We start from the raw sequence: 17120 nt of genomic DNA, 5'->3' as shown, positions 1-17120 counted from the left end.
TTACCTTGTGGCCCAGCACTGCTTAGACTTCTCTCTCTTCAGGTGTGTCCTTGATGGGTGTTTTGGGCTGATCCAGGCCTTGCTATGGGGGCCCAACCCCTCAAAGGTGGTGGTCCAAGCTGAGCTCATTTGCTCCTTCCCAACAACGCTGCCCCGAATGTCATTAAGGCACAGCATCCACCAGGAAACAAAGACCTTGAGGGAATTCCCTCTGCTGCTGCAACACAAAGTGTGAAAAGCAAGACCACAAATACCACTCTAATAAGGTATTCTGGATTTTGATACGCATTTTCTTGAACATTCAGAGATCCCAGCTCATCTCAACAGCTTTCAGACTTTCACTCAGCATTTGCCTTCATGTTCTTTACCTTGTGCATAAAGACTAACCCTGTGTAAGACAGTATTCAGGCCAAAACTAAAGGCTACACAAGCAAACGTCCCCTTCCTTTGTTGGGGAATGTTTAACCATGGTATGAATTGAGCCATAAGAAAATGACAGCCATTTACTAGAACTAGCACTTTTAGAAATACATTAGGATAGGCATAATAAGAAGATGCAATTTATGTGCTAGGAAGGCCATGCTTTGGGTTGTGTGCATCTGATGCAAAATAGCAATGAAACACTGCGGCACTGGGTGGTCAGCCTGCTTGGCTGTATGAAGGGAAAAACACAGAGGGGAGGAGGGAAAGCAAACTCTCCCCACTCCTCAGGTCAGAGCACAAAAAATTTGCCTGCTTCCTTGCTCTACTTGAGCACCTGAACTTGATCACACTTGAACTTCTGGGACATGAATACAAATACATCCCTTAGATGCTGCCCAGCTGATTGTTTCTCTTGCAATATTTTGCACATTATTTTTTCTAACCTTTTATTTTAAGGCTGATAAAAACAGTCCAAACACTGAAGAAACCAGAAGACTCAACATTCTTCTACATTGACTTTGCATTCCTAGAAGGTAAATCTAGTTAAGGCAAGTCTTACCCCCCTGCAGGAACTGAAAGAAAACCCCACATACTCCTAGTTTATATCTTTGATCCACCAGCTTTACACATGGAGCACAGCATGTCTCCCACAGAATTTTGCTGAGGGCTATTTTCTCCTTGTGTCAGTGAGACATTGGGAGGTACAGTGTGCATCTGTTTCAGCTGCAGGACAACAGCTGGGGGCCAGGAAAATCAGAGGTGGAAGGGGTATCAAAACTATTTTCTGACTCATCACTAAAAAGCAATAAGAAAAAAAAGTATTTAAAATCCTCTCAAGATGTTTTAATATTACACATCAAAAATTATGCCAATGTGATACAAGTCTCTCCTAAATAAACAGGAGCTTTACAAGCAGCTATTAGAATATTACACAGTTAGTAGTACCACTATTAAAACCCTAAAAACGTTTATGGTCTTACCGCATAACCCAGGGTATGCCAAAATGAAAAAAATAATTCCAGTGACAAGAAGACATACAGAAAAAAATGGTCTCACAACACTTTCTAAGCTGTAGAAATAGAAATGCAGAATAGCTGTAGAATAGTAGAAATGCATTGGAATCCTGCTTGCTCACAGGCATCACTTGAGCAACAAACATCAGGTTTAACTATCAGGTCTTATCATAGGAGAGGCACTCCACAGCTCTTGTTGGCCATATGGCAGTGGGCATCTCCCACCTCGCTCTGAAAGAACTTAAAAGAAGCAAAGGAAACAACATACCACACTTCATTAATGAACTGTTTCTGGCTGCTCTGAGTGGGAAGTTTCTGATCATGAATCTTCCATTACAGTGGAGCAAAAAAAAGTAGCTGCTCCAAGCTGGACAGGATTTAATGCTGAACACAGTGCTGACAGATGGGCAGAAGGTATAATCAATCTATTTCATTGTTAGAATCAGCCCAAGTGTGGGATTCTGAGGGAAGCCTACACAGGTCTTTCCTTTGCAATGCAAGGCAAGAACCCGAGCATCTCCTAAGTGAACTGTGCCTTTTGCTGCTATACTGGATTAACCACAAGGGTCTGCAACAGAAATTGTCCCATTCTGCTGGAGTCTAGTCAAGCAGGCAGCAGCAGGTCTACCAGAGTCACATTCAAGTGGCGTGGCAGGGACAGGCACCCCAGCAGGGCTGTGCCATGGCCAGGGTCTCAGTGACCAACAGTGATCATCCTGTCGTTGTCTTGTGGTTTCTTTTATCCCACACCAAAGTTCTTGCTTCCTTTTCCTAACCTCATATCTTTTTTGTGTTCCCTTCATCCCTAGCCATTGTTGATATTCATAGAAGTTTTAATTATCTTCCTTCAGCTTTGTTTTGTTTTCTTATTTTTCTCAGTATTTCCACCCAAAGATATGTGCTTTGTCCTGTCCTTTCAACTTGCACACTTGGAACAAACAGCCACTCTGTGAACTCTATACTTATCCCTGCACAACCAAGGAGAAGAGAGACATCGAGGAGAAATGAGAAACAGGGAATGAGGCTGAATTCATTGCAGCTGCAGTGCTGCCTCTGAGCAAGGAGAGTCCTCCTACATGAGCCCAGAGCCACCTACCTGCTTCATACCAACAGCAGTGACTTCAGCAGCCCAAGTGTCTCATGGCTTCACTTCCTCCTGCCTGACATTCAGATAGTGGAAGGCACGTGGAAAGAACTCACCCTCTAAAATAACACCTTCAGCAGATCTTTCCTGAGCCCCTAAAGTGCCAAGTGACTGCAGTGTTTGCAGCAGTTCAGTGCACAAAACACACAGCTCCCTGGCATAGCTCACCACTGTTTCCAGCTCTTCTTTCCTCAACTCCAGTGAATCCTGGTGACTCCAGCATCACACCCAGCCCAAGGGCAGTTCCAGCTGGCACTCTCCTGCTGTGACACTGGGTCCTGCCAAGAAAGCTCCTGTCTAAGGTCCCAGCTCCTCCAGCATGCTGGTGTGGAGGAAATGGATTGCTGCCTTTGGTTAGTGGCCTCCAAGTGCCCCTCAAAAACCCCAGGGAGATGAGTGGGCCTTGTGAACTCTTGCATACACCTTCCTTGATGTGATTGGAGGGTCACAGACTTCAGAGAAAAGCAGACCAGTTCCTCCTGTCTACCCTTCAGTCAAAGTAGTCTTAGAAATTCTTTTAAGTAACAGCAAGCTATTTTAAGTGGCTGATGTCTTTCAAATACTGAGTGGTATCACATACTCAGAGAGTCACAGCAAGGTGTTTTGTCTTGAAAAAGCTTAATTTCCTGAAGCACATATCAAAATCCTACCCTACGAACCCCTTCAGTGCAATAGAACTCTCCTAGTTAAAATTCTACACAAGCCTATTTCTTTCCTCACTGATCCCTGAGGTACCATTCTCTCTATGTACGCTACAATAACAACTGTGCCTTTACTAAAATTGAACAAAATAACCAGATCTTTGTAGAGGATAATTAACAGCCAGCAGTGAATCTTTGTGCTGATTCAATGGGATATGAATGAGTGATGAAAATTCTCCTTTGCTGGAGAGTTAATGGGATATTGTTACGTTTACATATGCTTTGCCTCTTGTATGATAGCATGTTTATGGTGTTCATCGTTTAAAGTCAGAAATACGTACACAGATATTTTGTGATTGTGTTCAGGCAGTTATGCCTCAACATGTTTGCCTCTCTTTCTGTCATTAACAAAATCCCCACTCCATCTGCATCTAATCCAAATTCCTCGTGTCCATTCTGAGCAGGATGAGTAGACCTGAGCCTCTCCAGCTGTTCCTAGAGATACGAAGGTTCATTTCTGGAATTGAATTTCTGCAGTCTTACGTAAACTATCTAGGTTAGTGCCCTCACACAGGATACTTCACAGAGTATTTGGAGGTAAATCCAGTGACATTACACAGGTCTGAAATACTTGGAGCTTCCAGATTTTTGTGTGCTTTTCATTCCATGATAGAAAACTCTCATATTGGATCACTAAGTATGTGGGGAAAGTAGCAACTCTCATTTGAAATACTGCATGAATATCCATTGAGTGTACTTATACATTAGATATTTTAATACAGGAATACCTCTCAACGCTAGAAAACAATTGCAGAATAATTGAAATGAGAACATGGGCTTTCTAAAGTAGAAATACTAGCGACCATTCTTAAAAAAGGCAAGAGGAAGAAAATAGGTCCATATATGTTTAAAAAATAATTGGTAAATAAAAATTTATAATAATTAGTAAAACAAAACTGCTCTCACCTGGCTGTACATTGCAAGTGAACTCCTGCATCACCAGAACATAGAGATGCAACTGCTTGAGTGCAATGGCCAGACAGAGACATGCAGTTTTGTCACTGCTCTTACCTGGGTGTGCATTGCTAAGCACACAAAAAACTTGGGAATGCTGCCAGAATAGGAGCCTTTTCGTCTGGCCTTAGGCCTGTGAAATGGTTGGAAAAGCAATAACATGATCTCTGGCACATCAACAAGCATGCCAGGCAACTGGGCTGGTGTAGGAGTCCTGGCGGGCAGAGCCTCAGCAGGGAATTGGCCATTGCAGGTCAGGGTTTGCCCAAACTGGAGAGATGGTCACACTTCACAGCAGACTCCTGGCAACAGGCCAAACACCATTCCTGTAACTGCTGCTCACTAGGTGGGACTTTTCTTCTCCCATGAAACCTCAAATCCCCCTTCACACTGAAGGTGTGTTTCCAAAGTGGAGATTTAAAAAGAGGATGGGGAGTAAATAAAAACATTGCAGCCATCAGCTGCAGACAGCAGCCCTCCAAAGGTGCTCTCAGAGCCTCTGACCTCCTCTGCTCTTGTATCATATTTTAAAAGTCTTGAATTACCTTTTTCTTTGAAAACTAACAGGGATAAGAGGTTTTACAGGATTGTGTATTTGTTTGTTTTCCTTTTGACATGTAGGGCCCTGTCTCTCCCAGAAGGGATTCTGGCTAACTGGGCAACTAATGAAACAATAATATTGTCAGAGACAGGGGAGCCAAAATATAGAGGTAACTTGTTTTTCTTTTTTTTCTTTTCTTTTTTTTTTTTTTTTTTTGTTTTGTTTTGTTTTGTTTTGTTTTGTTTTTAATCTGACTGCTTAACATTCCTTCTTCCTGATATCTACTGGAGTTTGGTCATCAACTGACAATTTGGAGAAAAAAAAATCATTTTGTAAAATATTTGAGAGTTCCATTCCTTCTACCAAAGCATCCACACTAACACACAGCTGCCAGCCCACAGAACCATGTCTCAGGAAAAACCAGCATTTACCACTGTGTGCATTTAAGGGGTTAAACAGAGCAAAAAAAGGGGATTCGTCTTTTAAGTGTCTGTCCACTGCCTTTTTAACCATCATACAAAAGAAAACAATAAAAAGAAAATAGGAATTGCTCTGTACATCACCTGTGGACAGGAGACATGATGAGTAGGAAAGATATTTAGTTCATTTAGAGAGATTTCTTCCACGCGTCGAAAAATATGTGCTCTGTAGTCCTTAGCAAATGTATCCTGCGCCGTGGTATAAATGAATGTGAACAGTTTGAACTGCTGGCCAGAAGGGCAAACTCGACAAGTGCTGCACTTGAAGTTATTCATTGCACAAACAGTTGAAAACGAGTCTGATTCTGCACAGGTGCAAAAAAGTCACTCTTTGTAGAGGAGGGTTTTTTGACACTAAATTAGTTTCAATAGATGATGATGGAGATGCACATAATGAATTTGTAGCTACGAGGAAGCAGAGCATTCCTTCTGACCCAGATAAAATGCGAAGGGCTTTGGTGATGTGGGCGCAGGGGGAGCCCTGGCCGCCCGGCCCGCAGCTCCCTGCCTGGGCTGACAGCGCTCCAGCACCTTTCCCAGCTCCAGCAGCCTCGTCACAGCGACAAACACAAACACGGATTACTACACTGAACACGTCAGGCTAAGTCAATAGTTTAATAACCACTATTAAGGCTTTTCCAAATCCATTTAACAACTGTAAATTATTCCAAAATAAAATAGCCTCAGCCAATCAGCTGTATAGTCACTGACCCACAACTATGTGCTTATTTCTCAATTAAGCAAATGTCCACATGCTGGTTGGCTTCAGCTGCTTTTGTGGTTTTGTATGTTGCAAGTTTCACTATATAAATCCCTGTCCCCTGCCTGAGAGCCTCAGCTGTTTCCTACACCAGGTACCGCAGCTTCACCCTGGCTGAGGCGAGGCTGGTGCTGGGATAAGCTCTCCACTGCAGCCGTGCCCTCTGGCATCCACCCAAAGCCCTGCAGCCCCCGTGCTTACCTGTGCGAGCAGAAGTGCCGCCCTCTGGCTGGAGCCATCCCTGAGCTCGCTGGGCCGAGCCGGGCAGCTACCCTCACCCCTGGGAGCAGCATCTCGGCTCCAGCCTCTCCAGAGCTCGCTGGGTGCCGGCGCTTGGCGGGCACCTGGGAGCCAGCCTGGCAGCAGCGCCGGGGATGGGGCAGGAGCAGCCCGGAACGAGCCCGCGGCACCGCTCCGGCGCTCAGAGCACAGGGGCTAAGGTAGACAATCAGCCCGTCGGGGGGAGCGGGGAGAGCCCGGCAGGCACAGCAGGAATAATTGGAGGGAGCTCCTGATTAATTTGATAATAACCCTATCCTGTGTTAACACACTCCACACGCAAAAATGGCTAAAAAGTGCCAATTAGCAGTGAAAGTGAAAGAAAGGAGTAAAGAGGAGCAATGGAACCTCGCAGCCAAGACCTGACAGCACACAGGTGTGTCAGCCCTCAGCAGCACTGTCCCTCCTCCAGGACAGGGGTGACATGCCCTTGTAGCCCTTCTGTCTGCTACAGCATGTGTCTCACATGGAATGAGTTAGGCTCCTTCTCCGTGCTTGCATCCAACAACCTGCTGCTCATGAAATACTTTAGCTCTAAATTCTTTTCCTGTCTGGTTTTGAAAGACCTAAAATCCTCATCCCCCTCAAATGCAGGGGAGTCTGTGGGACCTGGGTAGCTGCAAGCCCTGGGGAGAGGTAGAACCAGTGTACAAGACCTCAGCCTCTTGGAAAGCAGGGCTGGAGCTGCATGGCCGAACTGGGCATCAACAGACTTCTTAACCCTTCCACAGCCATCAGCTTTTTCATTTTTTCTGCCATTCGTCCAGTCTGTCTGTCAGGAGGTTTGGGGCAAAGAGGGCAGAGCAGCCCCCACGAGCTCCCTGCCCAGCTGCTGATGGAGCCAACAGAGCTGGCCTGAGGATGGCACCTGCAGCCCTCTGGAGAGCCAGGACATGCACAAACCTCAAAACTGCCCCTTGTCCCCTGCAGCACTCATCTCAGGCTGCTGCTAGTCCACAAATCAGATTTAGGATTTAATTTCTAAATACTCATGTTGGCCTGCCACCAGCATTTAAGATAGCCTTTTTTTTCCCTTCTATTACTCTCTGTCAAGCTGTTTTGTATTTTTACTCCTGAATTTTTTCAAAACTATAAGTGTCCTGTATTACAGCCTAATCCCAGGGCCAAAACTGGCAATTTCAATATATTTTCCAGAAAATGGATAACTCAGAGGTCATTACATATCGTAAAAGTTTTACTAGGTATCTTGTACTCACCACTTACAAGGCTTCCATAAAGCGTGCAGCCATAATGAGCTCCAGCTTTCTTTCCAGGCAAATATGAAAGAGGGTTTTTTAAATTAATATTTGTGAACTGAAGTCGATGCTCTGTGGATGCTGTTGTGATTGCTGGAACACACAGATGGCTGGTGTTTTACTTATTTCCTAATCCTGCAAAGCAGAGGGTAGGTACAGGCATTTGTGTATACCCATCTCTGAGCAGGTCACAGAGCTGACAAGGAGAGGAAAGCACAGAACAGACAGGGAGCTGCTGCTGCCTCCTCTTGGGACTAGAGAAGAAAAGGGGACTGGAGTCCAGCAGCCCATCTTACAGCAGCTCCCCTTCACAAAGCATGGGGTAACTTCCAGCCACTCGACACCCAGCACGTGCTTTCAGGCATGGTTGGGATGGAACAGGTGCCTCCAACACAGCAGTGTCCCACATCTCAGGTTCACCAGCCCTTGGGAAGGTCAGCCAGGGGTAAATGGATGAGAGGAGAATTGCAGAAGACTCTCACCTGGGTGGGGGTGAAAGCTCAAAGTTGCAGCATGCACAGGAGTGAAAAGTGAGGTTTGCACCTGTGCAGGAAACCAAGCAAGACTCTTCTCTGCACGTGGCACTGACTTTAACACTGGGGCCAAATCCTGGGTTTTAAACAAAGCCAAAAAGGAAAACTCTCCAAACATTCATAAGCCTCTTTAGAAAGGTTCAATTTAAGACAAACCACAAACTAGGCACCTTGCCATGGGACTGCACTGCTTTTAGCTGACCTCATATGTAATGGCAACCTGAGCAGGCTGTTAAATGCTGTAATGCAGCCTTCTGGCCCCCAAGGCAACTTCCTCCTGCAAATGCCAGAGCCAAATCTCTGCAACAGCAAGCTTTAAATCTGGAAACACAAACTACCCTCCCATCTCATTAGAGAATCGAAGTATTCACTGGGACACTGCGAACAGTAAATTGAATGCCCAAGTTAGGGATAAGGGAGGCTACAGCTCTCACTGCTGTGAGAGCATTCATGTTTGGGAAGTGTCATTAAATAATAGTGGCAGCACTTGGTCACAGCATAGTCTGCCTTCTGCCTTTTAATTAAATGATACCAAGAGGCTGTGCTTCATACCATGTGCAACAGAGAAGGCATTGGCTGTGAAAACCATCCCTGCCACTGCTGTCAGCTCCTGTACCAGCACACTGCACAGGAGGAGGCATCTGCTCCTCTTTCCCTGGGAATTTATTAATTTTAGACTGCATTGCAGTAGAGCAGATTCACCCCCCAGCAGAAAAAAAAAATAAAACACACTCATTCTTTAGAGCAAAGAGACTAAAACTGAAGCATGGGACAAAGTTAAAAAACTCCAACACACATAACTTTGATGTATTTGATGCAGGAAATGACATGGTTTCTCTAGCTACATTACTATGAAATCTTAAGTGAAAGATTGCTTCCAGCAGAACACACTGATTAAATCTGAAGAGATTTAAGAAAAATTAAGATTCCAAGGCCAAATTAATTTTCTGATCAAGAAATCAAGATGGGTAAGGAATTGGGAGTGGCAGCTGAGTTGCAAGTCTTTCTTCCTTGATTGTGCTTCTGTATATTAAAGAAGCTTTAAAACCAAGGTACAGGAGAATAATGACCTTTGATGTATGTGATATGCCATAAACTAGAACCAGTCCTCCAGATTGCTGTTTGTCAGCTTTGCATTTATGAAACAGAAGCTGCCTTTGAATATAGTTTAACATGATTACAGGTCTTTCTATGACTGAAGTTCACTCTTAAAGAGAGTAGCCTACATATATTGCCCCTTTTCCTTCAGGGAGTGTAAAGAAAAAAGAAGATCTGAAAGGTTTGAGAGCCATTGCTTCCTACTTGCCTCTTTTGTCTGGAATCTTAAGCTCATGCAAAATCTTGTCCTTTTTTTTCTAGAGAAATTTGTAGATAATTTTGTCTCCTCTGTGAGAGTAGAGGGGCTTCCTTGCTCCTATTGAAAAGTAGGAGGTAGACAGTTCCTCACAGAGAGAGCTTTGCTTATAAATGTACTAGCAACCACCATAACAATGAAAACAGTCCAAATAAGACACATTTCCGTGTGCTGAGCAAGGATACTGTGCACTTGGCAAAAGTGAGCCCATATCCTCCAGCCAGCCACAGAGCCTCGCAGAACAGATGTGCTGGTTCAGTGTTTAAAAACTTACAGCTGAAAAGTAAAACCCTCTCCAAGATCTCCTTCACACATTAATAATAAAGCAGCATGTTATTTTCAAGGAATAGTGACTAGAAATAATCTCTGCAGAACCACATTCCTAACAAAATCTAAACCTCCAGCTGAAAAAATTTGACTTCAAAGGGAGAAACCAGCCAAACTTACTGCTGTGATGAGAAGTTTGAGAGACTTCTCCATGCCCAAACCAGCCACATGCAAATGCTAGAATAAGGGTTCACCTAAAATATTGGGGGGGAAAGGGAAGTCACCCAGGAGTAAAGTCAACTATAAGTGAGATTCCAATGCACTGCAGGTAGTGAAAACTGTCTAACCCCCTGAAGTTTGCAATCCTCATCTAAAGTACTGTATACTCCGTAAGTAAAACCTCCTGCCCCAGAAATCCAAGAGAGGGTGAAAGAACTCACTTGAAGGTTTGCCTCTTTGAAAAAGACCTAAGGAAAGAAAAAAAAGGTCCATTTCAGGGCTCACAGAATAAGAGTATTTAGATACTCCTCCTTAAGAAAGGACCCAGATGCAAGCAAGGTTTGTGCCATAGTTTAAATCCAGGTTCCCAGGAAAACTTGCTTACAGAAAGATGAGAAGATCAGAGGATCATTACTGCAGAGGATTCAGAGAAATTATCTCCTAATACACAGTTGAAGACAGAACTAGTCTTGGTCTCTCTTTGGCTTGAACCTCTACTGAAATTTAATGCTGACAAATCAAAAAGGGATATATCCAGAATTTGTAACCCTGATAAAAATGGGAAATCTGTATCATCTTAATCAAAGGATATGCCACCCTGAGCTGGATCTGTGTCTTGTCCCTTGGCCTCATATGACTCCTGTGTGCTAGAGGTTAAGGGTTTGTTAAAGAATATCGGTTTTGATTAAGTGTCACATATGGTGTAAAACATCCTCTTTATCACTGGCAGTGAAGGTTGGGGGCCAGACAGTGCCTTTCAGAGAGCTTCTAATATAAATTAGGTGTCTTAGGTAATGGGTGGTTTTCAGACAGGATTGATCTTTCTATGGTCCAGTGAAAGTAGGTGTGTTTGGTGAGATGTCACAAAAGCAGCTTCCTGGCACCTATACTAATGGGCTGGTTACCCCTTTTGGAGTAGGACTTGAAAAATATAGCACAGGATTCCCCCCCTCCCCCTTCCTAACTTTTTCATTTTCTTGATGTAATGGGCAAAGGTCTATATATCCTTTACTCCTTTGGTATTTCAGCCCTTGTATTTGCAGTATCACTCAGTGAATCTTAAGCCACTCATCCTTTTAGTCACTTACACCTCCCTAAACTTGCATGAACTTAAGGATGAAGTGGTTATGAGTAGACTGGGTTACTTACTATTTTTATCCATGTACAACCTTTAAAGAAAAACGTATCAAGGATATCATCACCACCACAACCAAATGATTTCTATTCCCCATTAAGTCCGTCTTGGAAACTTTGATGGCACAAAAACCTAAGAAAAACTGTTGAGATGTTAAACCCTAAGTTCCCCTGCCTCAAAAACAAGAGCAAACATGATTTCTATAGACATCAAAATGTGTCTGTATTTTCCTCTTTATGAAGCAGAAATTCACTCAGCTTTGTGCAAAGAGTGGCATGATCAAAAGCACAAACTGAGCACACGCGATCCAGAAGCTGTAATGCAGAGTCTAACTATGGACCTCAGGTAAAGAGGGTATACACTAAATAAACCTTTCCTTTATAGTTCATTGACATGTTGTACTTAAAACTTTTCTGAAAAGTTTCTATGGGTTTATGAAGAAGTGAAAGCCTAAATGACGGTATTGCAGGCTCATAAACTCAGCTGCTGAAAAAAATCCTCAAATCATTAAATATGCAAGAATATGTCGCAAACACTTTAATATTTCATTGCATTTCCCATATACCCACTCATCACAGGAGCTCTGGTAAATAACAAATTTGATAAAAATATTTAGATAATTAAGATGCAGAAGTGTATTCTGATTCTGCCAGAAAGGTTTCCTTGGACCCCAATTTAACTAACTGGGATAACAAAGATTTAAATAATGATTACCCTTAATTTGCTTATAAAAATATATTTGTCTTCAGGCAAAGATAGGCACAACACTAACTCCAAGCTCAGAGCAGTTTCACTGGATACAGTGGGATCATTATGATTAAAATTGCATTTGCCTGAAAATCAAAACAGAACTGGCCCTAGATATGGCCTTCCATTGAGGTTATTTCAGACATGAAGCATAAAAACTCCTCTGTTAACATGGGACAACTAGAAAGTGTTTCCTCTCTCCTATCTCAGGACCTCTCCTGCTTATTTTTTCTTATTTGCTCATTGTTATAATGAAGCAGCTTTGGCACAGTGCTTTTGAATATCTGTCTTATTAGAGATACTTTCCCAAAAATGCATTAACTAGTTGAGGTTTGGGTTTTTTAATACCATCAGATGAGGGACACTCGTTCCTACACCCCACTTGGGCAGGGACTCCTAAGGGAGCCAACATGCCCTGAGCCAGGCCCCCAGCAAGGCTCACATACCAAAATGCCTTTGGTCTCCTGTGCTGGTCTCTGAGCCCCCAAAAGAAAACAGTTCTCTTATTTTTGAAGATGCCCACTGTGACTGTCAGGGATAGCATCTGACTTGATTTCTAACGCATTTAAAGATATTTTGTCCCAAGTAAAGACATCTAGTGGAAAACAAATAACATATGTATTCTTACTGATTGCTAGAAATAATCCATGAGTATTTCTAAGATACAGTCTGACATGGTATTAAAACACAAGTCCTACAAATAGACCTTCACTGCCTTTGAAAATAGAACTGATTTCAGAGTGAATATACTCATCTCAGACCTACTGCAAAGCCAATGCCCTTCCAAACCCTTCCAGGAGCTTACTTAGGAGATAAAAACACATTTTTCAAGCCTGTCTTATACAACACCTCATGTTATTCCTTATGGAAGAACCGAAAAATGTTTCAAAACTGCAGTTTGCCAGAATAGGTTTTTGTCCTTCCGAAACGCTCCCAGTCCTGCAGGAACAGGCACAGCATTGCATAGTCCCTGCAACGCTGAGCACCATTAGCTTGGCCAATTTGCTGTCATTGGGACCATGCCATCAGGAGCACACAGGACACTTGTAAAAGCTGATGACAGAAGCAGGGGAGGGAAGCAGAGCCCCCACAGTAGAAGCATCCTGCAAAGGTGCCTGAGCTCTGGCAGGGCTGCTTTGGGAGCTGTAGGCAGCCTTGGGATTGCATACTCTGACTCCCATTGCTGTCCTAACTCCTTGTATTTTTATGGCTCAGACACAGTTTCAAAGTGCTCCTGTATCCTAAAACGTATGTAACAGGTTAACAATGCCTGATTTGTCACAGGAGCACCCCTCTCACTGGAGAAATGGAAGGGGGTGGTGGGATGGAGCACAACTGTGCCAAGCTCATTGCTCCACTCCCAGGCACCAGGTTGGGGACTGGCACAGAGCCACAAGAGGTTGCTGGTCAAGTTACTTCTCCATCCTTTCCAAATGCACTTTCATAGAGCCTTGGAATTACTGAATAAGAATGTTTCCAACAAGGATACCCTGGTTTATTCCCAGCTTGCCCTCTGTGTGTGTCAGCAGTGCAGGAGTAAATTAGCTGTTTACAGAACCAGGAGCAGCCTGGACCTCCCTGCAGCCCCATTTATACAGTGCAGAGGGAAGGTTGCCTGGGGCTTACCTTACACAGCCAGAACAGCAGAGGCATCCCAGCAGCACTCTCTGGCCTTCGTTGCCATTTTCTGTTTCCCAGAGACATCACCTGTGCTCATGAGGAGCGTGCGACAGGGTTCAGCGCCTGCCAGTTCATTTCCTCTGCTCCACAGCAAAATTACTGCAAAGACACATAATAGAGATTTATCACTGCTGCAAAGGATTATAGAAATATAGGAGGCTCTGCACCTATTTCGCCCTGTGGGAATTTTGTGTCTGCCTTGGGTTATTTAGATGGGCAGAGAGAACAAGGGCTAAAAGGGTAACGTCAGGCAGAAGCTGCCTGAAAGGTCTGTTCTAGATTCAGTACTCTCTTTTTTGTGCTGAAAATGCAAATACAAATTAATGAAAGCTATGAGCAAAAAAAAGTGATTGGATTCCTGGGGTTCCCCTGTTCCTCCTGTGTCCATCAAACAGTGGGCTGATCTCCTGGAGAGCCAGCTGCCCCTGCCCAAGGTGTGAGGAAGGGGAGGTCCATTCTGTTTGAAATGAATGATGATGAAGCATAGAGAGAGGGGAAGATTTAAGATCCACTGTCATGGGGTGGTCATGGGACATTGCTGGTGGTCCTAATTAAATGTACAATAGATTGTTCTACTTGAAAGGCCAGCCAATTTTAAGGCCAACACAGCCCAAAAAAGAGCAATTAAATGCCGTTTGACACTGCATCCCTTCTACATACTCCTGTAAAGGGGCTCTCCTGCAGTCCTCACCACTGCAAAATTGCTCTATACAGAAGTGGCCCTTCTAGGGTTTGATGGTTTGTGAATGGAGGATAGAAAAACAGCCAAACTCCCTTGACCTCTAAAGAACAGGGCTGTCAAATTCAGGGGAAAATTTTCATGAAATGGAGTGTTAAATTCCTCAGCATTGCCCCTAAGCACAAGGTCCCCGATTACTACCCTGCACCCTCTTGGTGTTTATCAATTCCTAATTCCTATTAGTCTTTCTCCATTAGGGGGGAGAAGAGTGGGTTTCACGTGCTGTGGTACAGAACCTCCTCTGCTGTGGGGACAAACCAGAGGCCGACCCTCTCCCCCGGCAGCCCGGCCCCGGCCTTCCCGAGCTGTTTCAGCACCTCGGCTCCCTTTGTGCCGCTCCGGGAGCGCCGGGCTTTGCCTGAGGCTCCTGTGGCGGCTGGTGACAGATGAGCTTGACAGCCTGCTCAGTCCAGGTGACTGAGCATTAGCTCGCCTGAGAGTGCAGGCGCTAAGTAAATCTCATTCCTAATCCAAATTGCTTTTGATAAGAACAAAAGCTGTGTGCAAATGAATATTTCCATCTTATTTCAAATTCTAGGTTTCAACTGCAATATTAATGCTATTTTACAGTGTAATTTACTTGTAATAATATGTCATTATTGTCATTTTACAGTTTTCTCTTAAAGTAGTAAAGAAAATGTTTTAAAAGGCACAAATAGCTGGAGCACAAATCTCCATTCAGCCTAAGAATCTGTGCTCTCCCATCAGAATGGCACGTAATTGAAAACAATGACATCCCCAATGGGCTAAACACTCCAGTCATTAGCTCATTTTTATTTTGGGATAAAAGGCTGTGCTTACAGCTTTTTTCCCAAATAGTAAATATAAATTAAACAGTTCTCTTTCTTTCCCAGAACGATCTGCCAGTGAAGCCAGTGATGACCTCTAACACTTTCCAGAGGCACATCCCAAACCAGCACCTGGTGTGGGACACAAACCTCCTCCAGGTGAAAGTTTCCCACAACACAGCACGTAAAAGGTGGCTTGCAATAGCAGAAGTGTCCTTATTACCTGGTGGCAGGTTCCTGAGCACCATGTGACTGCACTGCTGGGCTGGCAGGAACCACAGAAAACTCAGACAGCCTTCAGAGGCCAGGCTGTGTGCACGGGATGGAGATGTCACAAGAAGATGGCACCACTTCATGGACAAGGCGTGTGTCACACATGTAACTGTAAACCAGCTGTGTTTCCATCCCTCCTGCATATCTGTGGATGAAAACTGATGCACTATTAGTACTCTTGAGGACTGAGAGAACCCATCAAAGACTGTCACAGACTTCTTGTCCTTCTCCAGAAGGATTCCCACCACACTTCTCCCATCAGAAAACTCCCCAGACTGATGAGGTCAAGGCTATTTGAGATCCGATTGGTCAGGAGGGTGTAGGTTACACATCAATTGTCTCCTGCAGGCTGGGAGTTTATCCCAGCAGCAACTATTGTTGAGCAGCTGTGAGATTTACACCACATTTCCAAAAATATGATTTCTCAGTGTGATCTCTGTCTGAATTCAACAGAAAAATATTTAATGGCTGGCAAAACATTAGTAAATAAAAGCAGATCAAGATGATGTTGTTACAATAACAGATTACATTACTATTCCCTGTCCTTAGGAAAACCCTGATTAGACCAAGATCCTCATGGGGTCTTATGAATAAGTCAGGAAGGGGCTCTAATGACCCCGCGTGAGCTGCGGCGCAGCCAGCGAGGTGCCAGGTGCCTCTCAGAAGCAGGCACCAGCCTGGATTACTAACAGCACTTATCACAGGGGGGTTGTTGATTTTCTTTAACAATTTGGGACATATTTTCTGCTAATATGAACTAGGAGCCAGGAGAATGCTGTCAATTTATAACAGCAAAATCTGAGCTGTAATCTAGTCTTAATCCCTTTATTAGTCATTATCTTTTTGAAGAAGTGTACCTCAGTCTGAATGCTCCCCACTACAGAGAAAAGCAACAGACTTTTCTTGTTAATCTCTGTATGGGAAACTCCAATAGCTGAAGTATCCTTCCACCTTTGCAAGCACACCTAGCATTCATTGCTGATCTTATATCTTGAAATGCATAATTACTGAACTAAGAGAAAATTACTTTTTGCTTGTGAGTGTCAGGACAGCTCTGAATCCATGAATGACTCACCCTCAGGCACTGGTGTTTAATTTATGAGTTATTTATCTCTTGCACACACCCCAGCACAAACAATTATACTTAGTAATTTGTTGATCTTATCAAGGCTGTTTGATGTTAGTATTGCTACCTCCAATAACACTTGTGCTTTGAAACTTAAACAGGATTTATAACCAAATTTGGATACTTTGCACATGATTCATATTACAGGGAAGTTTAACTCTTCAGCAACCAGAGGGTTTTACATGCACTTTTGAAAGACTCTTTTGCTGACAGATTTGGCAAGGTGTCCCTTCATGGGTGAGTGTTCCTAGCACAGGACAGGAGCAGGGAGCGAGGCCTGGGCCTGGCCAGAGCAGCAGCCCCAGCCCATGGCCCCTGCCCATGCCTGGGGCCAGCTGCAGTGCCCTGGTGAGGTCAAAGCCCCCAGTGCTCACATGCTGGTCTGCCTGGTCTTCCCTCAGAGCTTGGCTTGCTCCTGGGAACCCTTTTGTGTGGGCAACGGCCTTCCTCATTGCTGAGCAAGAGCTTTATTGGCCTTTAAACTCTTACATGTTTACAATAAATCAAACCCTGTGAGCCCCTTTGCCCGGGGTAACTCCCTCTGTTGTCAGGTACCAAACTGTTCACCTCGTGCTGTGCTTTGGGGACAGGCAGCTCCTCTGAGGCCACGGCCATGGGGGCTGAAGGTCCTCACAAGGGGGTTTCCCAAATCACCCTCATAAATCCTCCTCCCCTCCCTTGCATGCTGCTGTGATCATTACACCAAAAC

General features: G+C 44.1%; 1 long non-coding RNA gene across 14 annotated transcripts in view; it reads right to left on the bottom strand.

Moving 5' to 3' along the window:
- Window positions 1-17120, bottom strand: part of LOC135308857 (uncharacterized) — a 30976-nt gene that overhangs the window by 12968 nt on the left and 888 nt on the right. For 5 of the 14 annotated variants that reach the window (XR_010369211.1, XR_010369210.1, XR_010369208.1 and 2 more), the window contains 4 exons: window positions 15236-15430; window positions 13432-13584; window positions 7512-7685; window positions 5-217 (listed from right to left, as the gene is read on the bottom strand). This is a non-coding gene — a long non-coding RNA (uncharacterized LOC135308857). Of the gene's footprint in view, window positions 1-4; window positions 218-7511; window positions 7686-7846; window positions 8033-13431; window positions 13585-15235; window positions 15444-16785; window positions 16937-16978; window positions 17113-17120 lie in introns of those variants that run through there. The other 9 variants (XR_010369213.1, XR_010369212.1, XR_010369209.1 and 6 more) reach the window with 7 other exon arrangements.

Source organism: Passer domesticus, chromosome 10 (genome assembly GCF_036417665.1).
Source record: "Passer domesticus isolate bPasDom1 chromosome 10, bPasDom1.hap1, whole genome shotgun sequence".
Taxonomy (NCBI): Eukaryota; Metazoa; Chordata; class Aves; order Passeriformes; family Passeridae; genus Passer; species Passer domesticus.
The sequence above is the reverse complement of the archived record's forward strand: the minus strand, read 5'-3'. Positions and strand labels throughout refer to the sequence as shown.